Genomic DNA, 27728 nt, shown 5'->3' with positions numbered 1-27728 from the left:
GGTGGATTGTTTATGGACCTTCTAATTTTGCCTGTAATAAAAGTCTTGGGATTGTTCACCCTTCCCTCACTCTGTTGATTGTGTGGTATCGGAGAAGGACCCCGTGACAGGCACATTATACTGTATGGAGTATTATGGAGGGTGCATTATATTACTTGGAGGATTATGGGGGGTGCATTATACTAAATAGAGGAGTATGGGGAGCGCATTATACTTTATAGAGGACTATGGGGGTGCACTATACTATAGGGTGGGCTATGGGCTGTGCTTTATACTGTATGGAGGGCTATGGAGTTCATTATACTGTATCAGGGAGAGCAATATACTATAGGGAGGACTATGGGGAGTGCATTATACTTTTGCTCTTGGGCACCATGAGTCCTATGTACTTTTTTTCTATACTTTAAAGAACAGCGGCAGAAGTATGATGGGGATGGGGCCCAAGATAAGCTACATATATCAAGGTATATATATATATATATATATATATATATATATATATATATATACACACACCACAATGAGAGACATATATGCCAGGAAGGAAGATATATATATAGGGTGGGTATATATAGGATGGGGGTGTCACTCTGTGACGGTCTTCAGTAAGGAAGGGTGGGCTTTAAACTATCAACTATTCCTGTCCCTGGGGTACTCTTAAAGGTAGAAAGGCCCGAGTCTCCAACCTTACTATGCCCCTGGTAATGTCCTTGTGACGGACTCAGCTCCTGCTGAGCCCATTTTTTGAGTGGACCCTCTGGGTCGTGGCACCCACCCACCGAGGGCGAGCTGACCTTGTGAGAATCCACCCCCTATACAGGGAGTGTCAGGGGCAAGACCAAGGGGGTGAGCCACCACGACTGCTGGGACCAGACGGCCGGCTCAGGGGACACTAGACGAGTGTCTGACGACAAGGACGAGCAGGAAGCAAGACGAGACTAGACGTAGGTGCAAGGTATCTTCATTAGAAGAACACAAGATCACATACAGAGAAAACAAGCAAAACGTGCAAGGTGCGCGCGTGGGCACGCCAAGGTCCATAACATGGTACGTGCCAGATGGCACGCCTAGGCACAGGTAATGGCAAGATGGCATCGGACTCCGGACTGCTGGCAAACCGACAGGGTCCAGGGATCAGGCTGCGGACGTCAGCTCCGGACATCAGGCCGTAGTCATCTGGTTCTGGACCTCTGGCAACGGTCGGCAGGTTCCGGGCATCCGGCAGGCAAACCAGGGTTCAGGCAAGGAGGCACGACAGATATCCAAGCAGGGTGCGTGTTTAGGGAACACGCCAAGGTCCAAGGCTAGGTGCGTGTGTAGGGGACACGCCAGGGTCCAAGGCTAGGTGCGTGTGTAGGGGACACACCAGGGTTCAAGACTAGGTGCGTGTATAGGGGACACGCCAGGGTTCAAAGCGAGGTGCGTGTGTAGGGGACACGCCAAGGTTCGCAAACGAGACAGGGTGCGTGTGTAGCCACGCCAAAGCATAGAATAAGACAGTGCGTGTAGAGACACGCCAAGGTACAAGGTATAAGACAGAGTGCGTGTAGAGACACGCCAAGGTTCAAGGTACAAGACAGAGTGCGTGTAGAGACACGCCAAGGTACAAGACAGAGTGCGTGTAGAGACACGCCAAGGTACAAGACAGAGTGCGTGTAGAGACACGCCAAGGTACAAGACAGAGTGCGTGTAGAGACACGCCAAGGTACAAGACAGAGTGCGTGTAGAGACACGCCAAGGTACAAGACAGAGTGCGTGTAGAGACACGCCAAGGTACAAGACAGAGTGCGTGTAGAGACACACCAAGGTACAAGACAGAGTGCGTGTAGAGACACGCCAAGGTACAAGACAGAGTGCGTGTAGAGACACGCCAAGGTACAAGACAGAGTGCGTGTAGAGACACGCCAAGGTACAAGACAGAGTGCGTGTAGAGACACGCCAGGGTTCAGAGCAGGGCTGCGTGCTAGGAGCTACGCAGGGACGCACACCTCACTGGCCAATGCACACGGCTGTAACGCCAGCACGAGGCACGACTAAGGCACAGGAGGGGGCAAAGGAACCTTCGTGCTAGGAGCCACGCCAGGTTCAGGGCAGGGTGCGTGCTAGTAGCCACGCCAGGGTTCAAGGCAGGGTGCGTGCTAGGAGCCACGCCAGGGTTCAAGGCAGGGTGCGTGCTAGGAGCCACGCCAGGGCACAAGGAAGGGCTGCGTGCTAGGAGCCACGCAGGGGGCACGCCACACTGGCCAGTACACACGGCTGTACACAAACACGTGGCACTTACCACGGCACAGGAGACGGCCAAGGGGAACCCACGCCGGGGTTCAATGCAAGGACAAGGCAGGGAACAAGGCAAGGAATACAGGCAGAAACAGAGCCAGGTCAGAGAGAGGACAGAGTCTAGCAGCGGAGCGTAGGCAGAAGCCCAGAGCCGGGCCAAGGGAAGACCTTGGGACTAGACAAAGAAACGAGCACTAAGGAGAGGAGAAATGGTGCGTGTGCCAGGGAGCACTACAGAGCACCATAGGAGAGCGCGAGGCAGAGCAAGCAAAGACTGAGACCATAGGGAGGAACACAAAGCAAGGAATAGCAAGGCAGAGAACACAGGGAGGACTACAAGTCAAAGCATAGCAAAAGCAAGACATGGCAAAACAGGCGAGGCAGAGAACACAGGAAGGACTACAAGTCAAAGCATAGCTAAGGCGAGACATAGCAAAACAGACTAAGACAAAGAACAGCAGAAGGACTACAAGGCAAAGCAAGGCAAAGACAAACATGGCACGAGAGACAACACAAGACATGGCACAAGACAAGAGGCGGAATATGAGCAAGGAGCGTGTGCAGAGACGCACTACAGAGCAAAGTGCAAGGGCACAGAATAGAGGGAGCAACCCCACAGACCCAGAGCCTTGCAGGGAAGCAACACAATAATCAGGCCCTGAGAATAGGAAGAGGCGGCCTGATATGGGGCATAGCACCTCCTCCTCCAGGTCAGGACCAGGGGAGCACTTCCGGGATTCTAGACATGACGAGATGATAGCAGAACCAGACAGTGCAGGATCTTAGGAAACGTCACATGATCAGGGTTTCAGACATGACGAGATGATCACCGAACCAACCAGTGCAGGATCCTAGGAAGAACACATGATCCGGGATTCTAGACATGACGAGATGATTGCAGAACCAGACAGTGCAGGATCTTAAGAAACATCACATGATCAAGGACTCCAGACATGACGAGAAGATCACAGAAGGCAGAGCAGAAACGCAGGGATCCTGCAGCTCAGACATGAGGTGAGTCTGCACACAGCTCTAGCGAAAATGCAGGACAGCAGATAAAACATGCGCATGCACATCGCTCCAGGAATTCTTGAGACAAACAGACATGGCGGACGTGACAGTCCTAAGCTGTGCCTTCCCCCTCCCCAAGCAGGCCTGGGACAGATATGTTATGTTAGTATTTATACACGCAAGACAAGCAGGGATAGCAGCTTACATGCAAAACACAGAATGGGTAGAGAGGAATAAAGCAAAGGATAGGAAGGTACAAATCAAATGGGAATAGGATAATGCAGAAAGCATACACTCAAAAACAGCAAACAACAATCTCCAGCAGCAACTATGAACTCCAACTCCAGCAAGCCAGGAAGTAAAACTTCCACAGGCAGAGATGAGAAGGTCTGGCCAGGTTTTATAGACAGAGAAAATGAGCAGGTCAGCAGCAGCTGTAAGATGGAGCTGCATGTTTCTAAGCAACATACAGAGTCGTTAACCTCTTCAGCGCCAAAGGAAACCAAGTCCATTTAGTATGAAGAACAAAACACACAGGCTAAATGGAAGACCTGCGATTCACAGTATGTAAATATCACGGAACCCCAGATCTCCCAGGAGGATGTGACACACTAGTGATGGTGGGGGGGCAAATCTTGCACCAGGCCCATCAGACTCTAGTTATGCCACTGGCCGGAGGGATGCGATGATGACACAATCTGTATATTGTTGTTGCGCTGACAGATGATGTTTCTGTTTTGGGTTCCGCTGATAATATTATTGGGGCGTGATCACATTGCTATATTGTTATATATATAGTACAATGTCACAATATCTGTAAAGCATTTCCACATGTTAGCAGCTTCCCCTCCCAGTGCACCCGCTCCAGCCCTGGACCCGGTGGGTGAAGCTGTTCACTATCTGAATTTCTACAGGTAAACAGTTTTGTCAGACAGAATTTCCTTCCTCCAGGGTGGGAACCTCATACGGATCACCGAGGTCCACCCTTCCTGCTCCTGCGCCGACATTCCTGTCCTATATCAAGCAGACATTAACGAGATGTGATGGAAAGGAGGTAAGGGGGACGAGAAAACTCCAGGCGCAGAAAATGCAAATAATAAAACTACAGTGACGCCTTGTAAAGACTGTGAACAGAGGCAATTCTGTGTCACTACTGCAGAGGGGAACTAAAGGGGAACTCAGGGGAAAGCTGGAGTTACCATATTGTAATTATTTATTAGGGTAATTGACTCCAACATGCACTGACTGCTGGGCTGTGAAGATTGCTGGGAGTTGTAGTTGTGCAACAGACGGAGAGGCCACTGCTGGGGACGCAGTCTCCTATGTGTAACCATGATTGATACAAGCTAATAGTCCAGTGCGAGAGAACGGACAGGTTCACAGGGGCCGCAAATAATAATTATATTTCTGGAAATAAACTCATGGACCAGAAAGCTTAGGATGAACATAATTACAATTTCCTTCAAATATTAAGAGGCATTTGGACTCTAGAAAACAAATCAGTAGAGAAGAAAATGCAGAAGTACAGTGATAGCTCAGTTCAGAACTAAACAATGAATGTCATTGTATCAGCTCGACACCCCTGCAGGAAAGAAGCTCTGACACCGAGACATGATACAAAAATGCACTGATGTCTATACAGAACACTGCGCGAGCCAAAACATCGGCCAAACTATCCAGACAACACATATGGTGCGTGCTACACACCAGACTGATCTAAACTAACACACACCAAGCACAAAGAGTTCCTACTATCAACTGAGGCAGTATTATATAAGGATACAACTTATATGTGTTTGTGTTCATAGGTGAAGTATTATAGTAGTTATATTCTTGTACATAGGTGCAGTATTATAGTAGTTATATTCTTGTACATAGGGGCAGTATTATAGTAGTTATATTCTTGTACATAGGAGCAGTATTATAGTAGTTATATTCTTGTACATAGTGGCAGTATTATAGGAGTTATATTCTTGTACATAGGGGCAGTATTATAGTAGTTATATTCTTGTACCTAGGGGCAGTACTATAGTAGTTATATTCTTGTACATAGGAGGCAGTATTATAGTAGTTATATTCTTGTACATAGGGGCAGTATTATAGTAGTTATATTCTTGTACATAGGGGCAGTATTATAGTAGTTATATTCTTGTACATAGGGGCAGTATTATAGTAGTTATATTCTTGTACATAGGGGCAGTATTATAGTAGTTATATTCTTGTACATAGGAGCAGTATTATAGTAGTTATATTCTTGTACATAGTGGCAGTATTATAGTAGTTATATTCTTGTACATAGGGGCAGTATTATAGTAGTTATATTCTTGTATATAGGGGGCAGTATTATAGTAGTTATATTCTTATACATAGGGGGCAGTATTATAGTAGTTATATTCTTGTACATAGGGGCAGTATTATAGTAGTTATATTCTTGTACATAGGAGCAGTATTATAGTAGTTATATTCTTGTACATAGTGGCAGTATTATAGTAGTTATATTCTTGTACATAGGGGCAGTATTATAGTAGTTATATTCTTGTACATGGGGGCAATTTTTATTTTAAAAACCCAAACATAAATACAATTATAATAAAACAAAAATCATCCAGTATTACAAAACACAAACCACTTAGGTAATATATACGCAGCACTAATGATCAGATCATATTCATAAATAAATTAAAGTGTCCACACCTGGGGATGGAAAAAGAAAGTTAGAGGGAAAAAAAAACAAAAAAAACATTATCATATTTTCTAACTGAACTTTACGTTTCTCCATAACGTTATGTTTCTTGGACTCCTTCCAACTTCTAGTGATTTTATCCACCGGAGTTCTGACATAACCTGATTGGCTGCAGCGGTGTGATCGAACGGCTCATTGTGCAGTGACACCCGGGTTCTCATGTGCCAGTGATAGTATTTGATGACACTGATTATAATGTACATCGTCTCTCTGTTGATGTTACTAACAGTGGAGGGGACACCATAGATTATGTCAGGATTAGTGTTGAGCATTCCGATACCGCAAGTATCGGGTATCGGCCGATACTTGCTGTATCGGAATTCCGATACCGACTTCCGATATTTTTTCAATATCGGAAGTCGGCATCGGAATCGGAAGTTCAAAGTTGATTGACAGCCTGACGTCATCATGATGCGCGGTGTGTGCGCATCATGATGCGCCGTCATTTCGGGCCTTCCGGGGGTCTCTGCCGGCCTGCCGGGGGGCTGTGTGGACTGCCCGGGGTCTGTACCGGTCTGCCGGGGGGCTGTGCCGGCCTACCGGTGGTCTGTGCACCCTGTGGGGGTCTGTACCGGCCTGCCGGGGGGCTGTGCCGGCCTGCCGGTGGTCTGTGCACCCTGTGGGGGTCTGTACCGGCCTGCCGGGGGGCTGTGCTGATGTCCGGGGGTCTGTGCAAGCATCGTCCGATGGGACTACAAGTCCCATCTGGCGATGCCTGCTACCATGACAGTGATTGACACATTAGCCAATGATGGGACAGTAGTAGTCCCATCATCCGGCTAATGTGTTAAATGTTAAAAAAAAATACTACATACATACTACATGCATGCTACATACATACTACATGCTACATACATACTACATACATACCACATACATACTACATACATACTACATACATACCACATACATACCACATATATACTACATGCATGCTACATACATACTACATGCTACATATATACTACATACATACTACATACATACATACTACATATATACTACATGCATGCTACATACATACTACATGCTACATACATACTACATATATACTACATGCATACTACATACATACTACATGCTACATACATACCACATACATACTACATACATACTACATACATACTACATGCATGCTACATACATACTACATGCTACATGCATACTACATATATACTACATGCATGCTACATACATACTACATGCTACATACATACTACATATATACTACATGCATGCTACATACATACTACATGCTACATACATACTACATATATACTACATACATACTACATACATACTACATGCATGCTACATACATACTACATGCTACATACATACCACATACATACTACATACATACTACATGCTACATACATACTACATATATACTACATGCATGCTACATACATACTGCATGCTACATGCATGCTACATACATACTACATACATACTACATGCTACATACATACCACATATATACTACATACATACTACATACAATACATTCATACAATACATACATAGACATACAGTACATATAACATAGAGTAACATACTTACCAATACTTGTCACATTGTTCCCCGAAGCCATTGTCTTTTACGGAATAAATATTAACATAACAAACCACAAAAATACTCACCCACGATCCGAAGCAGTCCACGAGTGTGTCCCACGACGATCTTGGGTAGAGAACTGCAGCATCAGCTGTTGCTGCCGTTCTCTACGGGCTGCAGGAATCCAATGACGGAAGGTAGGTATCCTTCCGCACTGTATTCCTCCGCCACTTAAAAAAAAAAAGTCCCTAGTCTCACTTTATGCCATTGCTGCGTGGGAAATTCCCACGCAGCAATGGCATAAAGTGAGACTAGGGACTTTTTTTGTAGTATGTATGTAGTATGTATGTAGCATGCATGTAGCATGCAGTATGTATGTAGCATGCATGTAGTATATATGTAGTATGTATGTAGCATGTAGTATGTATGTAGTATGTATGTGGTATGTATGTAGCATGTAGTATGTATGTAGCATGTATGTAGTATATATGTAGCATGTAGTATGTATGTAGCATGCATGTAGTATATATGTAGTATGTATGTAGCATGTAGTATGTATGTAGCATGCATGTAGTATATATGTAGTATGTATGTAGCATGTAGTATGTATGTAGCATGCATGTAGTATATATGTAGTATGCATGTAGCATGTAGTATGTATGTAGCATGCATGTAGTATGTATGTAGTATGTATGTAGTATGTATGTGGTATGTATGTAGCATGTAGTATGTATGTAGCATGCAGTATGTATGTAGTATATATGTAGTATGTATGTAGCATGTAGTATATATGTAGTATGCATGTTGCATGCATGTAGTATATATGTAGTATGTATGTTGCATGTAGTATATATGTAGTATGCTTGTTGCATGCATGTAGTATATATGTAGTATGTATGTTGCATGTAGTATATATGTAGTATGAATGTAGCATGTATGTAGTATGTAGTATGAATGTAGCATGTATGTAGTATGCATGTTGTATGTATGTAGCATGTATGTAGCATGTAATTTTTTTTTTTTTTTTTTTACATTCAACACATTAGCCGGATGATGGGACTACTACTGTCCCATCATTGTCTAATGTGTCAATCACTGTCATGGTAGCAGGCATCGCCCGATGGGACTTGTAGTCCCATCGGACGATGCCTGCACAGACCCCCGAAGCCTGCACAGCCCCCCGGCAGGCCGGCACAGCCCCCCGGCAGGCCGGCACAGCCCCCCGGAGCCTGCACAGCCCCCCGGCAGGCCGGCACAGCCCCCCGGCAGGCCGGCACAGCCCACCGGAGCCTGCACAGCCCCCCGGCAGGCCGGCACAGACCACCGGAGCCTGCACAGACCCCCTGGCAGGCCGGCACAGCCCCCCGAAAGGCCCGTACAGACCCCAGAGAGGCTGTACAAGGGAAAAACAGGATTTTTCTTATTCCGATACCGGAAGTCCCATAGACTTGAATGGGACTTCCGGTATCGGAATCGGCGATACCGATACTTTTTTTTAAGATCGGCCGATCCATTCCGATCCGATACTTTGAAGTATCGCACGGTATCGCTCAACTCTAGTCAGGATACTTTAGAGTCCGCAGTCTGGGGATTTTTAGATTATCTGACACTTCCTCCCAGATCTTCCTCCCTCCCCAGCAATCACATATAAAGTGCTCCATAGTCTCCTTCTGCTGACAACCAAGGGGACACGTCCGATCAGAGACACACAGATGTTTCAGGTTCCCTTTGACAAAGACTATGCAGTGAAAGCCAAGTGACATCAAACAGTTTAGGAGGTAGCCGTTTCCCGTTTAGGAACCTAAGGCTTTCCTGCATGGTGGTGGTGACACAATCTCTCAGGGCCAGTGGAGAGTAGAAGAAAGTCCTACATACACGAGCATACAGGTCTCTTCTCGTACTGCTCTCAATGTAAGACCTCTCCAGTCCCCACCTCCTAACACACTTCAGACCATAGTCCAGATACTGGGGGAGGTGGTCACCTGTCCATCTCCTCCTCTTGAGACTGCCGCCCCGCACCCAAGATTCTGCAAAAGGCAATATCCAGTACCTGATACTATTTACCCACAGGGAGCTACTGTTTGAGTCCATGTTCCCAAAATTCACCTTTAGAAACAAGGAGTCAAAGAAAACCCTTGGATTCAACATATCCAGCCCACCCTCTCTCCGCCGTAGGTATGTTATTCCCCTCTTTATCAGGTTCATCCTATTCCCCCACAAGAGCTGGAAGAACAGGCTGAAGAGCCTCGCTGAGAAAGATTCTGGCAAAGGGAAAATGACAGAGACATACAAGAAAACGGGGACCAGGTAAGTCTTCAACATTGTGACCCTTTCTCTGTAGGTCAGCCTCCAGTTCTTCCATCGCTGAACCTTTGCATTTCCGGTTTCCAATTTCTCCTCCCAATTTAGCGTGGCATTATCATCCCTCCCAAATTTAACCCCTAGGATCTTAATATGGGTGGAGGCTTTGGAAAACTGCGGCAGATCAAAGCTGGGCTCAGTATCTAATGTCCACAGAGCTTGACTCTTTTCAAGGTTGACCAGAGACCCGGAGGCCTCTGAGTAGCTTCTGATGGATGCAGATAACATCTGCACCTCACAAGGATTGGAGATCACCAGTGTCACATCGTCCGCATAGGCAACAACATTCAGAGGCGGGCAGTGGGGGACCGGCACCCCCTGAAAATCGCACTCTTGCAGTGACCTCAGAAATGGGTCTAGGGCAAAAACATACAGGAGCGGACTCATTGGGCAGCCCTGTCTCACCCCCGCCCCAACTCCAAAAGTGTCACCCTGCCAACCATTAATCAGAGGAAAGCTCACCGCCTCTCTGTACAACGTCTTCAACCAATCCACAAATTGTCCCGGAATACCGTACTTTGACAAAGTGGCCCACAGATAGTCATGATCAACCCTGTCAAAGGCTTTAGCCTGGTCCAGACTAACAACATATCTCCCACACCGCAGAGCTTTACATCTCTCAAACATCTCTCGTATCGAGATGACTGCTCCAGAGATGTTCCGCCCTTTTACTGTGCCAAACTGAGAGCCTGCCAACAGTGCTGGGGACAAACAGACTAATCTAGAAAATAGGATCTTTGCTAGAATCTTCCTGTCCACATTCAAGAGGGCAATCGGCCTCCAGTTCTTGATGTCACTCAGCTCTTTACCTTTAGACAGCAGAATTAACGAGGACACCCTCATGGATGGAGGCATCAGGTGATTTTCTAGACAATTTCTATACACATCCACGAGAATTGGAGCCAGGAGGTCTCTGAATTTCTTATAAAATTCTGCCGTTATACCATCTGGACCTGGTGCCTTCTTCAGATATAACTTATCAATAGCCTCCTTAACTTCTTCCACCGTTAATTCTGCTGTCAAAGGAGAAAAGTCCAGATCATTAGTATCAGGCACTGGAGTTGCCTCCAAGATTTGAGTCATCTTATCTTTATCCAAAACTTTCCTCTGAAACAAGTCAGCATAGTAAGATCTCACCACCTCCAGGATACCCTCCCGTGAATCCTGCAATACACCCTGGGAGTCAATGAGACCCGTGACCATTTTTTTGGCCACCCTCTCCCTGCAATTCTCAAAGGGATCAGGGGCCCCTAAGGACCCATAATCCCGTTCAAGAACCAGGGAGGTATACCTGCTATACTGATACTGCTTTATCTCAGATTTCAGCCGGTCGATCTTCACTTTGTCATCCCCGCCCGCCGAATACAGTGACTCCAATTCTTTGCACAGCTTTAGGTACTGGCTGTACTTATTCCTCCCTTTATTAACTGACAGTCTCTTTAAGAGGGATCTGATATCCTCCTTGACGTCCTCCCACCAGTCGGTCATGTTGTCATAGAAGTCAACCCTGTCTAGATGAAGCTGGATAAGGGAGTGAACACGGCTCTGAACATAGGCATCATCCAGGAGACTGGAATTGAGCTTCCACAACCCTCTGCCAATGTCCGGACGGTTAGAGAAACCCAAAGAGAAGCACAAGTCAAGGTGATCAGAGTAAGGGACGACCTTCTCACTCAGGGCGCCGACAGCCTCAGTAGGACTGACAAAAGCAAAATCTATCCTACTGCTCCTGTTGGAACATGAATACGTGAATTTGGGCTGTCGCCCACCCTGTGTGAAAACGTCGGTCAATCCTGCCTGCATTATGACGTTATGTAGGACCTTACCGTCCCTGGTCACTGCCCTGCCCGAGGAGCTGTCACCTGATGTCATTATGGCATTAAAGTCCCCCGCCATCACCACTGGAAGAGAAGTGAAGAGGTAAGGCTTGACGTCATTAAACAGCTGGATCCTGTCCGTCACTGTCTGTGGCCCATAGATGTTAATAAGCCGGAGTCGCCTCCCATGGACAGTGACTTCCAGGACCAGACATCTTCCCATGACCACCTCCGTCATCCTATGCACAGTCACATCATTGGTGTTAAACAGGACAGCGACCCCGGCGTAAGGCTCCACAGCCAGTGACCAGAAAGAAGGACCGGACCGCCATTCCCTCTCAGCCTCTCTCATAAGCCCCAGAGATGTCAGTCGTGTCTCCTGCAGGAAGATGACATCTGTGTCCAGATATTTGAGATGTTCATACACCGTGTGTCTAGTTCTCCTCAGCTTAATGCTATTCACATTGCTCAAGGTCACTGTCAATGAGAACCCCGCCATCACAGCACAATATAGAAGGAGCAGAGTAACAGCCATCATCATGAGTCAGAGATGTTCTGTCCACCACTGGTGTCCATGTCAGACTCTACCTGAGGGTCCACAGATAAGGGCTTCCGCTTTGGCGGGGGGTGGTCCTCTATGTCCCTGTCACACTCAGCATCAACTTTCCTCAACTCTTCCTCATAATTGTCACCATTGGACTCAGATAAAACTCCATACTTGTTGGACACGACCATCACTCCTGCAGAATTCTGAACCTTCTTACTAGCACTCTGACCAGTGTCATATTCTGCCTCAGGTTTACGGGAGGATGTGTTCTTTTTCTTCCTTTTATTATTATTAATGCTCCAGTCATCAGATACAGACAGCGATGCTGAAGGGGGGGCTATCTGAGGCTGCTGGACCTGATGGACGACCTCCATGTTCCAATCTGCACCCTGCTTCTCTGGTGCTGCCTGAGTGGACTCCTGGTGGGCATCTGAGCTGGTCAACATCTCTCCTGACATTAAACACTCCTCCTCATGTGTCCCTGCCACCACATCCTCATCCTCCTGAGCCTCTGCCCCTGCCATCACTAACTCATCAGGGAAGACTCTGCAGATGTTGTGCCAGGCGTCTGGACAGTCCCTGTGAGGGTGGCCCATCCTACCACAGAGGTTGCACCTGACGTCCCGGCAGTCTGCAGCGACATGGCCAATTGCCCCACACAGACTGCACTTCACCACAGTACAGGCGTTAGCCAGATGACCTTTCCCACCACATTTGATGCACTTTCTGGGTTTCCCTGGATAATAACACCTTCCCTTCTCCCTCCCAATGAAGAAGGAGTTGGGTAAGTGGGCAGTGATGTTATCACATTGCCGCAATTTTACCAAGACCCGCCACCCCATTGTCCAGATACCATCCTCATCTCTGACCTTGGTGAGTCCAGAGACGAGGTCACAGTGTCTCCGGAGCCACACCTCGATGTCCTGTGGAGGAACGGCCTCATTCCAGAACGTGATGTTTACTGTGACAGTGTCCGGCCTGGAGATAGGAACCAACACAAACTTATTCCAGCCCTCAGCATCTCTGAACTTGGGGTAATTGGCCCAGAATCTGTCCAGGTCAGACATGAGCTTGAAGCTGACCTCATAGCCCTGCCTGTCCTGAAGATTAGACACTGCCAGTATTTCCTTTGCCACAAACCCCATCTGGCCGCAGAGCAGCTCTCTCACCACATACCTGCGTTGTGGCAGATCCTCCTTGGCACCTATGTATTTAAACCGCACCACATTAATGCGCTTGAATGTCTTGCCGGTGTACCTGGAGCTGGAAGTGAAGGATGGGGCGCCGCGGCTCCAGGCATTCCTGGGGGGCACCTGCCGGGTCACACTGGGCTGACTGACAGGGAGAGGGCCTGCAGCAGGGGGGGCTGTCACACCTTGTGGACTAGATGGCAAAGGGGGATAATCACACATATCATGCACATTATCATGAGCAGCATCATTATCATCAGACAGTGCGACGTCCAATACAGAGTGTGAAACCCCTCCTACCCCCGACCCCATGGGCACAGCATCCCCAGCCACAGTCTGTGCTTCAGCCTCAGCCTCGGCCTCATCAGCACAAACAGTCTCACATACACTGTCCTGCTCCTGTGTGGGGCATTCTGGGACCTGTGGTGCCTCTGCTGGAGTCTGAAGTGTGTGCTCCTGTTCACACTCGGCTGCCTCAGCCTCATCAACACAAATAGTCTCACATACACTGTCCTGCTCCTGTGTGGGGCATTCTGGGACCTGTGGTGCCTCTGCTGCAGTCTGAAGTGTATGCTCCTGTTCACACTGAGCTGTCTGCTGCTGCTGCAGCTGTTTTCCCTCCTGGAAGCAGAAGCGGGCAGCCTGTAACACTGGCCGTGTCCGCTGCTGGGGGGTCCCGTCCTGAACATCAGGGGTCCTGGCCTCTACAGCACAGTCCTGCTTATAGGAGGCGAACCTCTCGCGGTTCCTGTAGGTCTCTGCCAGGGGCCCCATGCTCTCCAGCACAGACTCAGTGTCCTGCACAACACTCGCCAGCTGTACACCCAGTGTGTTCAGTCTCAGGTCATACGCATCATTACTGGCAGGATTAGTGGTCTTTAGATTGTAGATGAAGTCTACCTCCATTTCCAGCGCTTTTTTTTGCTGCTGTAACTCACCCAGTTTTCGGACAAGTCCCGGTATCTCGTCCGCTAGCTGCAGCTCGGGTGCACGCGCCGGCCCCACAGGCTTAGTCTTGACCACGGGTACAGGGGTTTTGAAGACAGTCTTGTGCGGGTCCACCACGGATGGTTTTGTGGCCCCTTGGCTGGATGCAGGCTCCGCAGCAGGTTTATCGCTGCCACCTGACTGTGACCGTGTGCGTCCTGACCGCGCCATACTGCCATGTTGCTGTAGGTTCTCCTGCATTGTCTGCCTTTCCAAAGACGTCCGTCTCTGCCTGGAAGCAGCAGAGGTGATCTGCACAGCTGGGGCCGATCTCACCTGTGCACCTGGCAGGAGCTGCTTACTGACTGGGGAGCTACAAGACTTCACATTCAGCTGGTTTCCATCACTCACTGACACATTGCCTTCTTGTTTCTTTGCTGGAACTGGAGAAGGTTTTCCTCCCAAAACTTTACTCACAACTGTTTCCTTCTTCATAGAACTGCTGCAGCTTTGACTCGCTGCATTCACTGGACTCACAGCGGCTTTGGGATTAACATTCCCATTAGAAGCCTGGGAGGCTTGTCCCAGTGTAGGCATGGAAGCCTGGGCCTTGCCAGGGGAGCTTCCCCGCCCAGGGTGGCCCCTCCCTGGGCTTGCTCCAGACATCAGGAGAACCACTGACACACAACCTCACAGCTAGGAGGCAGTATTATAGTAGTTATATTCTTGTACATAGGAGCAGTATTATAGTAGTTATATTCTTGTACATAGGGACAATATTATAGCAGTTATATTCTTGTACATAGGGGCAGTATTATAGTAGTTATATTCTTGTACATAGTGGCCGTATTATAGTCATTATATTCTTGCACATAGGAGCAGTATTATAGTAGTTATATTCTTGTACATAGTGGCAGTATTATAGTAGTTATATTCTTGTACATAGGAGCAGCATTATAGTAGTTATATTCTTGTACATAGGGGCAGTATTATAGTAGTTATATTCTTGTACATAGGGGCAGCATTATAGTAGTTATATTCTTGCACATAGGAGCAGTATTATAGTAGTTATATTCTTGTACATAGGGGCAGTATTATAGTCATTATATTCTTGTATATAGGAGCAGTAATATAGTAGTTATATTCTTGTACATAGGGGCAGTATTATAGTAGTTATATTCTTGTACCTAGGGGCAGTATTATAGTACTTATATTCTTGCACATAGGAGCAGTAATATAGTAGTTATATTCTTGTGCATAGGAGCAGTATTATAGTAGTTATATTCTTGTACATAGGAGCAGTATTATAGTAGTTATATTCTTGTACCTAGGGGCAGTACTATAGTAGTTATATTCTTGCACATAGGAGCAGTATTATAGTAGTTATATTCTTGTACATAGGAGCAGTATTATAGTAGTTATATTCTTGTACATAGGAGCAGTATTATAGTAGTTATATTCTTGCACCTAGGGGCAGTATTATAGTAGTTATATTATTGCACATAGGAGCAGTATTATAGTAGTTATATTCTTGCACATAGGGGCAGTATTATAGTAGTTATATTCTTGTACATAGGAGCAGTATTATAGTAGTTATATTCTTGCACATAGGAGCAGTATTATAGTAGTTATATTCTTGTACCTAGGGGCAGTATTATAGTAGTTATATTCTTGCACATAGGAGCAGTATTATAGTAGCTATATTCTTGTGCATAGGAGCAGTATTATAGTAGTTATATTATTGTACCTAGGGGCAGTATTATAGTAGTTATATTCTTGCACATAGGAGCAGTATTATAGTAGTTATATTCTTGTACATAGGGGCTGTATTATAGTAGTTATATTCTTGTACATAGGGGCAGTATTATAGTAGTTATATTCTTGTACATAGGGGCAGAATTATAGTAGTTATATTCTTGTGCATAGGAGCAGTATTATAGTAGTTATATTCTTGTATATAGTGGCAGTATTATAGTAGTTATATTCTTGTATATAGGGGCAGTATTATAGTAGTTATATTCTTGTACATAGGGGCAGTATTATAGTAGTTATATTCTTGTACATAGGGGCAGTATTATAGTAGTTATATTCTTGTATATATGGGCAGTATTATAGTAGTTATATTCTTGTACATAGGAGACAGTATTATAGTAGTTATATTCTTGTACATAGGAGCAGTATTATAGTAGTTATATTCTTGTGCATAGGGGCAGTATTATAGTAGTTATATTCTTGTACATAGGGGCAGTATTATAGTAGTTATATTCTTGTACATAGGAGCAGTATTATAGTAGTTATATTCTTGTACATAGGAGCAGTATTATAGTAGTTATATTCTTGTACATAGGAGCAGTATTATAGTAGTTATATTCTTGTACATAGGGGCAGTATTATAGTAGTTATATTCGTGTATATATGGGCAGTATTATAGTAGTTATATTCTTGTATATATGGGCAGTATTATAGTAGTTATATTCTTGTACATAGGAGCAGTATTATAGTAGTTATATTCTTGTACATAGGGGCAGTATTATAGTAGTTATATTCTTGTACATAGGAGCAGTATTATAGTAGTTATATTCTTCTACATAGGGGCAGTATTATAGTAGTTATATTCTTGTACATAGGGGCAGTATTATAGTAGTTATATTCTTGTACATAGGGGCAGTATTATAGTAGTTATATTCTTGTACATAGGAGCAGTATTATAGTAGTTATATTCTTGTACATAGGAGCAGTATTATAGTAGTTATATTCTTGTACATAGGAGACAGTATTATAGTAGTTATATTCTTGTACATAGGAGCAGTATTATAGTAGTTATATTCTTGTGCATAGGGGCAGTATTATAGTAGTTATATTCTTGTACATAGGAGCAGTATTATAGTAGTTATATTCTTGTACATAGGGGCAGTATTATAGTAGTTATATTCTTGTACATGTGCACGGTATAGTAGTTATTAACATGTTTTAAATGAAATCTGAAATGACCTTGATTCCCTTCTTCTATCATGAAATAGTCACAGTGTATTTCAGACTTCAGAGATTGCAATAAATAGATATTAGGAAGAATGCAGAATTCCATTTGTTTTTCTAATTACACCATCAGATCCTATGTAAACATTCCATTTTCAAACCAGAAAATATTTTTTCTGGGAGACTCTGATGCTCATTTATTACAGTTTTATTGCATTTCCAGCTCAGATGGAATTATAACCAATAGTAGATCTGCATCAGGGTGGAGCACCTAAAACCAGACAATAAATCTGTGTTTTAAAGTTCTGTGATCTCTGTGGGTTCAAAGTTTTATCAGTCATTGCTAAGGTAGGGCAAGAAAATAAAATAGTTAGAAACATTTTGAATTTTATTTTAAGTTTGCAGCACTAAAAAAAAGCTGTAAATAATATTGAAAGATTTCTTTAGAAAGTCAACTTTAAAAAAAATCCTATATACTCTACATGGAGTTACATGATGCAATTGCTTTTGCTGTAATTAGCCACTAGGGGGATCTTGGTGCATAATAACGTTATAGTAAGCGCCCCTAGAGGTGGCAGTAATGAGATCGAATTTTACTATTTTATCACTTTGCAACCACATCATATAAATTTATATCACATGGTGACACAACCAACATCCGCCTGTAACAGTGGTGGCCGAGGCTACCTCCGACTGCTGCTGTTTGACCAATTAAATGCTGCTGTCAATCATTGATAGCCACAACTAAATGTCTAAGTTAGTGGTGCAACAGTGCCCATTGATCTCTCGCCATGTGATCCTGGGGTACTGACTATTTACCATTGCAGCTGGGGTTTGCTGAAGTCCCAATGGCTGTTGATGTTCATGTTGGTTTTCCTATGAAGCTAAGTCTGTTGCTCGGCTTCTTAGGAAAGCTGCAATTAAAGTACACAAGTATACTCTGCAATACTTTGGTATTGCAGTGTATAGTATATGTAATCAAGTAATCGCATGATCAAGTCCCCTAAGAAACATAACAAATAAAGTAAAAATTAAGAGAAAAAAAATATGAAAGTTTAACTCACTCCTTTTCTACTTAAAAAAACAAATATATATATATATATATATATACACACACACACATACAGTATATATATAGGATCCGGAATAGTCTGATCTGCCTAAATCTAAAATTATTTTGACCCAGATGTTAAAGGTCAAAAAGAAGAAAGAGTCAAAATGCAAGAATTGCTTTTTTTGGGATGGGAGGTTGGGCTCTGTGATGAATGATGTAGTAGAGCTGGAACAGTAATTAATGATGTAGTAGAGGAGTAATAGCAATGACTGATATTGCAGTGCTGGAAAAACAAAGACTGATGTAACAGAGCAGGAACAGCAATGACTGATATTGCAGTGCTGGAACAGCAATGACTGATGTAACAGAGCAGGAACAGCAATGACTGATGTAACAGAGCTGGAACAGCAATGACTGATGTAACTAACAGATCAGGAACAGCAATGACTGATATTGCAGCGCTGGAACAACAATGACTGATTTAACAGAGCAGGAGCAGCAAGACTGATATTGCAGTGCTGGAACAGCAATGACTGATGTAACAGAGCTGGAACAGCGATGTATTAATGTAGCAGAGCTGGAACAGCAATCATTGATAGACCAGCAATGACTGGAAAAGCTGAGTAATAGCAGCAGTGGCTGTTAGAGTAGTGCTAAAACTATGCACATGAAAACAAAGTAGTAGCAATGGAGGAGCAGTGCTAATGAATCAATATAGCGGTGTTGTAGCAATGTCATTAACACTGTGAACTGTCAGTATCTAGTGGCCTGATACCTTATCTGGGTTAAATGATCCAGTGAGAAGACATCACTAATGCACATCAGGCTACCACAGCAACCTGATGCACAGAGGGGAGTTGCCAGTTGCTGCCAAGATGGAAGGTGGCTGCAACACTCAGCGCTGAAGCCAGGACAGGTAGGTACTCTCTATCACTTTATCATCCTGAGGATTTATTTTTCCGACTCCTACTGATAATTAAAATGAAGAGAAAAACATTGGTATAGTGCGCTGTCCCATCTCTGTTTTTCCCAAAAGTGTAACTCAGTATCAGCAGAATGGATAGAAGTCACAGAAGTCAGAAAAAATCAGGGCATATCCTCGTCACCATTTTAAAAATAATTCCTCTAATCCCCCAAATGGCCTTGTTCCCATTCACTTTAGTAGGTTCACACTAAGAATCCTCAGCCCCTGCTGGATCATCTGCTGCATGATTATGGAGTTAATGTTACCATGAAACAAACATTCTCTTTCGAGCTTCCTTTTCGATGTAATCTCCAATTTTCAGGTCAATAAAATTGACAAAGTTTAGTTAAAATGGTTGAAACTTTTTATTTTATATCTCGCTTTCTTTCTGGGATGTCTCCATTTTTTTTTTTATAAGGCCGGGGTCACACTGGCGAGGAATACGGCCGAGTGAGAGGCGTTAAAAGCACGCATTACACACGGACCAATGATTCTCTATGGGGCAGCTCCCATCAGCCGTATATTTCTCGGGCGTATTCTATGCTCCGTGCCAATCGCAGCATGCTGCGATTGTCAGCGTACTACGCCCGTAATACGCCAATGCAAGTCTATGGGTGCGCAAAAAATACGGATTACACACGGAACACACATGTGACCTGCGAGAAATACGCACCCGGTGTCTTTTAGAAAAGCCGGCAATTCAGTGCGCGATACAGTAAACTCACACTGACAGGTTTAATAAAGAAACGAAAGAATAGATATAGACACATAGAATACATATATATATATATATATACAAACACATGTCATTGTGACAAACATATATATATATTTATATTTCACAGAGTTCTTCATAGCAGAATGGCCGCTAATTAAATTGTCGGCTTCTATCAAATCATTCCCCAACCCGACATGAAATGACACATGGTTTACATTCAGTAAACCATTTCATTTCATGTTTTTTTATATGTCCTTGACTAATAATTAGATGAGGGCTTGTGTGCAAAATTTTGGAGTTGTAGTTGTTATTTTAAGGGGTTAATTCGTTGTTAAAAAATGCGTGGGCTTCCCATTGCCCTATAGTGGTGGCGAGTGGGTTAATCTAACAAAGGGTTAATGTCACCATTCGATTGTAAGGTGACATTAACCCTTTGTTAGATTAACCCATTCGCCACCGCTACAGGGCAATGGGAAGCCCACGCATTTTTTAACAACGAATTAACCCCTTAAAATAACAACTACAACTCCAAAATTTTGCACACAAGCCCTCATCTAATTATTAGTCAGGGACATATTAAAAAACATGAAATGAAATGGTTTACTGAATGTAAACCATGTGTCATTTCATGTCGGGTTGGGGAAGGATTTGATAGAAGCCGGCAATTTAATTAGCGGCCATTCTGCTATGAAGAACTCTGTGAAATATAAATATATATATATATGTTTGTCACAATGACATGTATGTATATATATGTATATATATATATGCATTCTATGTGTCTATATCTATTATTTCGTTTCTGTTAGAAACCCTGTCATAGGGCTCCATTATATGTCCATTTTGCAAGGCGGCAAGAAAATCTCGCCATACGGATGTCATACGGATTACATACGGATGCTCACATGCGCAAAATACGCAACCACACCTTGCTTACGGATGACATACGGAGTACTATTTAGGGGTCATTCATCCGTATTACGCCTGCAAGCTACGGACCGTATTTTGCGTCGGTTAGTGTGACCCCGGCCTAATTGACATTTCAGCTTTCCCAATATAATTATATTTCCCAATCATTCCGCAAACAGTGTCTGTGGACTTGCAGCCAAACCAAGTGTAACCTTGTTGGACACTAAGAAGTCAAACCTCGAATAACTTTGGCTCCCCCTCCAGGGGCATAAACCTGAACCTCGATTAAATCCACCAACACAATCCACAATTTTCCAAGCAGCGAGAAGTTTGGATTGAAATCTACAAAACTTTTTTTTAATATCTTTCAAAAATGACCTGCAATCAAATGTATGGGAACCTTTCTACTCCGCTGCCATCTTTCTTGACCTTGCCACTGCCTGGTCTACATATCTGGAAAAAAAAAATTAAAAACAAAATGTAAAAAAATAAAACAAATACAAATGACCGTAATTAATTTTTGCGAGTTGAGCGACGTTATAAAGGAGAAGAAATATTACTCAGTTGACAAGAAGACTAAGCAACCAAGAAAAGCAAAACTATAAAAAGCTGAGGGCTCGAGGGACACACGCCTACAATACACACAAGCATTTTTACAAGGTTTTGTTCCTAATTTTTAAAACGGCGAGATCCCTGGTGCAGAATGCTGGGACGGAAGCCTCCGTGGATAGAGAACGTGGTACACCATTTGTAGTGGGATAGAAGGTAACAAACAATACAAGGAAGTGAAGGAAAACGAGTGTAAATGATGTGAAAACCTCAAATCTGGCACAAAAAGGAAAAACTCATGAGGAGCAGCAAAAACAAATGAGGATTCCTTCTGTGGTGTTTTTGTTTTCTCTGATACCTAAAAAGAATCTGCAGTTATATTCTTGTACATAGGGGCAGTATTATAGTAGTTATATTCTTGTACATATGGAGCAGTATTATAGTAGTTATATTCTTGTGCATAGGGGCAGTATTATAGTAGTTATATTCTTGTGCATAGGGGCAGTATTATAGTAGTTATATTCTTGTGCATAGGGGCAGTATTATAGTAGTTATATTCTTGTACATAGGGGCAGTATTATAGTAGTTATATTCTTGTACATAGGAGCAGTATTATAGTAGTTATATTCTTGTGCATAGGGGCAGTATTATAGTAGTTATATTCTTGTACATAGGGGGCAGTATTATAGTAGTTATATTCTTGTACATAGGAGCAGTATTATAGTAGTTATATTCTTGTGCATAGGGGCAGTATTATAGTAGTTATATTCTTGTGCATAGGGGCAGTATTATAGTAGTTATATTCTTGTACATAGGGGCAGTATTATAGTAGTTATATTCTTGTACATAGGAGCAGTATTATAGTAGTTATATTCTTGTGCATAGGGGCAGTATTATAGTAGTTATATTCTTGTACATAGGGGGCAGTATTATTGTAGTTATATTCTTGTACATAGGAGCAGTATTATAGTAGTTATATTCTTGTGCATAGGGGAAGTATTATAGTAGTTATATTCTTGTACATAGGAGCAGTATTATAGTAGTTATATTCTTGTGCATAGGGGCAGTATTATAGTAGTTACATTCTTGTACATAGCAGCAGTATTATAGTAGCTATATTCTTGTACATAGGAGCAGTATTATAGTAGTTATATTCTTGTACATAGGGGCAGTATTATAGTAGTTATATTCTTGTACATAGGGGCAGTATTATAGTAGTTATATTCTTGTACATAGCAGCAGTATTATAGTAGCTATATTCTTGTACATAGGAGCAGTATTATAGTAGTTATATTCTTGTACATAGGGGCAGTATTATAGTAGTTATATTCTTGTACATAGCAGCAGTATTATAGTAGCTATATTCTTGTACATAGGAGCAGTATTATAGTAGTTATATTCTTGTGCATAGGGGTAGTAATATAGTAGTTATATTCTTGTACATAGGGGCAGTATTATAGTAGTTATATTCTGTACATAGGGTCAGTATTATAGTAGTTATATTCTTGTACATAGGGGCAGTATTATAGTAGTTATATTCTGTACATGGGGTCAGTATTATAGTAGTTATATTCTTGTACATAGGGGAAGTATTATAGTAGTTATATTCTTGTACATAGGGACAGTATTATAGTAGTTATATTCTTGTACATAGGAGCAGTATTATAGTAGTTATATTCTTGTACATAGGGGCAGTATTATAGCAGTTATATTCTTGTACATAGGGGCAGTATTATAGTAGTTATATTCTTGTACATAGCAGCAGTATTATAGTAGCTATATTCTTGTACATAGGAGCAGTATTATAGTAGTTATATTCTTGTACATAGGAGCAGTATTATAGTAGTTATATTCTTGTACATAGGGGAAGTATTATAGTAGTTATATTCTTGTACATAGGGACAGTATTATAGTAGTTATATTCTTGTACATAGGAGCAGTATTATAGTAGTTATATTCTTGTACATAGGGGCAGTATTATAGCAGTTATATTCTTGTACATAGGAGCAGTATTATAATAGTTATATTCTTGTACATAGGGGCAGTATTATAGTAGTTATATTCTTGTACATAGGAGCAGTATTATAGTAGTTATATTCCTGTACATAGGAGCAGTATTATAGTAGTTATATTCCTGTACATAGGGGGCAGTATTATAGTAGATATATTCTTGTACATAGGGGCAGTATTATAGTAGTTATATTCTTGTGCATAGGGGCAGTATTATAGTAGTTATATTCTTGTACATAGGAGCAGTACTATAAGTAAGTATAAGCAATACTATATGTTATTTTCTTATAAATTGTAGGAGTTTTGCTACAGTTGTACTCTTATCCATAGGGAAGAAAGTTTTTACAGAAATTAGAATTAACCATTTAAAGCATCATTATATAAAGTAAAGATGTTTTTTTCCATCTCTTGGGACTGTTTGCTTTCCTCTCTTACTGACCATACAGAATCAATGCTACTGCTGAGCTCTGTTCTTGGCTCTATTACTTGGCATTATCTCAGCCTCCAAAGTCCAAGCAGAACAGATAGTAAAATATGAAGCAGATGAAACTCAAAAATGCCTTAAAATGGACATTTGCCCTGGTTCTTTGGTCTATAAATGGATCTCTTCGCTTTGCAGCCTCTTATGTAGTTATTGTAACGTGTTTATATTTTACACGATTCCTTGGCAACAGTAATGTAGGTGAATGGAACAAAACGAAGTCTGAGGTGACTGAACAATGTCTCCTGGCTCTGCTATTGTTCACATTTCTGATTTTAGGAGAGATAAGTTCAACACAGAATTGATGAAAACCTCACTCTGAAAATGTCAAGCAGAAGGCAAACTATTCCAGATAGACAATTATGGAGGAATTTATCAAGGCTTTTTTGCAGCAATTTTATTGTGTCAAAAAGTTGCAGTCTGTGTGGCATATGCTGATTCTAGCAAAGATTTGCAACTTTTTATAACTTTACCCTGGGCGTATTGGAAAGTGCTCATGGTTGAATTTCAATTTTTAAAAGGTCACAGAAAAAGTTACAATTCTGACTCCGGCAGGGTTGTAGTAAAAAGTGGAAGAACATTTCTAGGCAAAAATATTATATCTAAAGATCTTACAAAACTTTATTTATATAAAAAAAAACAGAATGGTGAGTGCAGCTCTGGAGTATAATACAGGAGATAACTCAGGATCAGTACAGGATCAGTAATGTAATGTATGTACACAGTGACTGCACCAGCAGAATAGTGAGTGCAGCTCTGGAGTAAAATACAGGATGTAACTCAGGATCAGTAATGTAATGTATGTACTCAGTGACTGCACCAGCAGAATAGTGAGTGCAGCTCTGGAGAATAATACTGGATGTAACTCAGGATCCGTAATGCAATGTATGAACACAGTGACTGCACCAGCAGAATAGTGAGTGCAGCTCTGGATTATAATACAGGATGTAACTCAGGATCAGTAATGTAATGTATTGTATGTACACAGTGACTACACCAGCAGAATAGTGAGTGCAGCTCTGGATTATAATACAGGATGTAACTCAGGATCAGTAATGTAATGTATGTACACAGTGACTGCACCAGCAGAATAGTGAGTGCAGCTCTGGATTATAATACAGGATGTAACTCAGGATCAGTAATGTAATGTATGTACACAGTGACTCCACCAACAGAATAGTGAGTGCAGCTCTGGAGTATAATACAGGATGTAACTCAGGATCAGTAATGTAATGTATGTACACAGTGACTACACCAGCAGAATAGTAAGTGCAGCTCTGGATTATAATACAGGATGTAGCTCAGGATCAGTAATGTAATGCATGTACACAGTGACTACACCAGCAGAATAGTGAGTGCAGCTCTGGATTATAATACAGGATGTAACTCAGGATCAGTAATGTAATGTATGTACACAGTGACTGCACCAGCAGAATAGTGAGTGCAGCTCTGGAGTATGATACAGAATGTAACTCAGAATCAGTAATGTAATGTATGTACACAGTGACTGCACCAGCAGAATAGTGAGTGCAGCTCTGGAGTATAATACAGGATGTAACTCAGGATCAGTAATGTAATGTATGTACACAGTGACTCCACCAACAGAATAGTGAGTGCAGCTCTGGAGTATAATACAGGATGTATCTCAGGATCACTAGTGTGATGTATGTACACAGTGACTGTACCAGCAGAATAGTGAGTGCAGCTCTGGGGTATAATACAGGATGTAACTCAGGATCAGTAATGTAATGTATGTACACAGTGACTGTACCAGCAGAATAGTGAGTGCAGCTCTGGAGTATAATACAGGATGTAACTCAGAATCAGTAATATAATGTATGTACACAGTGACGGCACCAGCAGAATAGTGAGTGCAGCTCTGGGGTATAATACAGGATGTAACTCAGTATCAATAATGTAATGTATGTACACAGTGACTGCACCAGCAGAATAGTGAGTGCAGCTCTGGAGTATAATACAGGATGTAACTCAGGATCAGTAATGTAATGTATGTACACAGTGACTGCACCAGCAGAATAGTGAGTGCAGCTCTGGAGTATAATACAGGATGTATCTGTGCTTTATAGGTAGATTATATAAACGCTCACATGATAACAAGTGAGGATATTTTATTATTAATCATAACAATTCAGAGATGTTTGGGGTTAAAGACCAATCTTGTCCCACTGAGATCAGATTATCGTGAAGCTGAAGGGAATTGGTAATTCTGTTTTTCGGAGCATAATGCGGGGTATAAACACAATATGGAAGATTTACTTTTTTGACCTTAGCCCCAGTTGGTCTGTGATTATTGCTTGTTCTATGGAAATTGGGAACATTTCAGCTAGATTACCAGGAACCATCTATGATAGTAAAGAGAAAACCCCACTGGATATTTCAAAAGTAAAATTCATTGCTGAAACAAATTGTTTTTTTTAGATCCCAGCCTGATACATAGGAGTCGCTGATAAGTCTGTAAGTCTGTTTGTGTTATGGGGTAATGTTATTTTGTACTTAAAACGAGTATCACAGAAGGCAGATGAGGCCGGGGATGTCACCTGCCAATTTCTGAATGTTTTAATCTGTTTGTCAATGTTAGTCATCCCTTGGGTGGGGATGAGGGTAACATGTCAATAACAACATTTGTAGATGTTGAATTCATCCTAATTATAAAGAAGGATCAAAAGATCATATTTTGCTTTGTCATAGTGTGGAAAAACAAAGAGTTGTCTGAACCATGTGTGATCTTTTCTTCTTCCCATTTCTGGTATCTGTGGCTAGATAGGCTCTTTGTGCTGTGATGTCACCATGGTGCTACGTGCTCTGAGCCAATCAGATGTCTTCCCACTGCTGTTCTCTCTCTCCACTGGCATTCTGCAGCGTCACATGCACATTCAGGGATAAACTGCAGCTGCAGCTCCCCCTTCCCCTTCTTCTACTCTCCCTTTGCTCTATTACTCTAGGTAAAGGTTCTAGTAACTGGGGAGTTTTGTGAAAGTTTATAAGGATCCTGCCGGCAGTGGAAGGGGAACTGTATGTCCCGTGTATGGAGAGGAAGATGACACTTGCATAAAAACAACGTTTTAAATATTTATGCATTTTCCTTTTCTTAATTAGGTAAAGTATAATCCAGTCTTGGAAAAATGAATATGGAAGCAGAATGTCTTGTATATCAAATTCCTGGCTCTTGTTTTTTTGACTGTTCTTGAAAAAGTGAGCACAGAGGCTTAAAGGGGTATTCCCCTAAGAAAATGTTGTCACCTATAATGATAGAAAATCATCGATTGTGCTATAATCCACTATTTCTTCAGTCCCATAGACAACAAAAGAGAAGAGGTCAATTGTGCATTGAGGCTCCATTCAAACAGAGAAATGAAGTCTTCTGTTCCAGCAATGGGAGTTAGTGGGGGACTCATCAGTCGGACCCCCCAACGGTCTAGAATTTTTCACCTATTCTTTATACCTGAATACTTGTTTAAATGGAATCCATCAGCATTGTTTAACACCCCCAAAATATTTATGTAGCTCTTTCAAAGACAAGTCCGGAAATACCTTAACATGGTCAATCCATTTCCTCCATTACTGAATTGACATAGAAACGAGGCTGAGGAGCTATGGTAATCTGAAGCCTCTGTCA

Source organism: Dendrobates tinctorius, unplaced genomic scaffold (assembly GCF_039654945.1).
Source record: "Dendrobates tinctorius isolate UK_male_01 unplaced genomic scaffold, ASM3965494v1 ptg000138l, whole genome shotgun sequence".
Taxonomy (NCBI): Eukaryota; Metazoa; Chordata; class Amphibia; order Anura; family Dendrobatidae; genus Dendrobates; species Dendrobates tinctorius.
The sequence above is the reverse complement of the archived record's forward strand: the minus strand, read 5'-3'. Positions refer to the sequence as shown.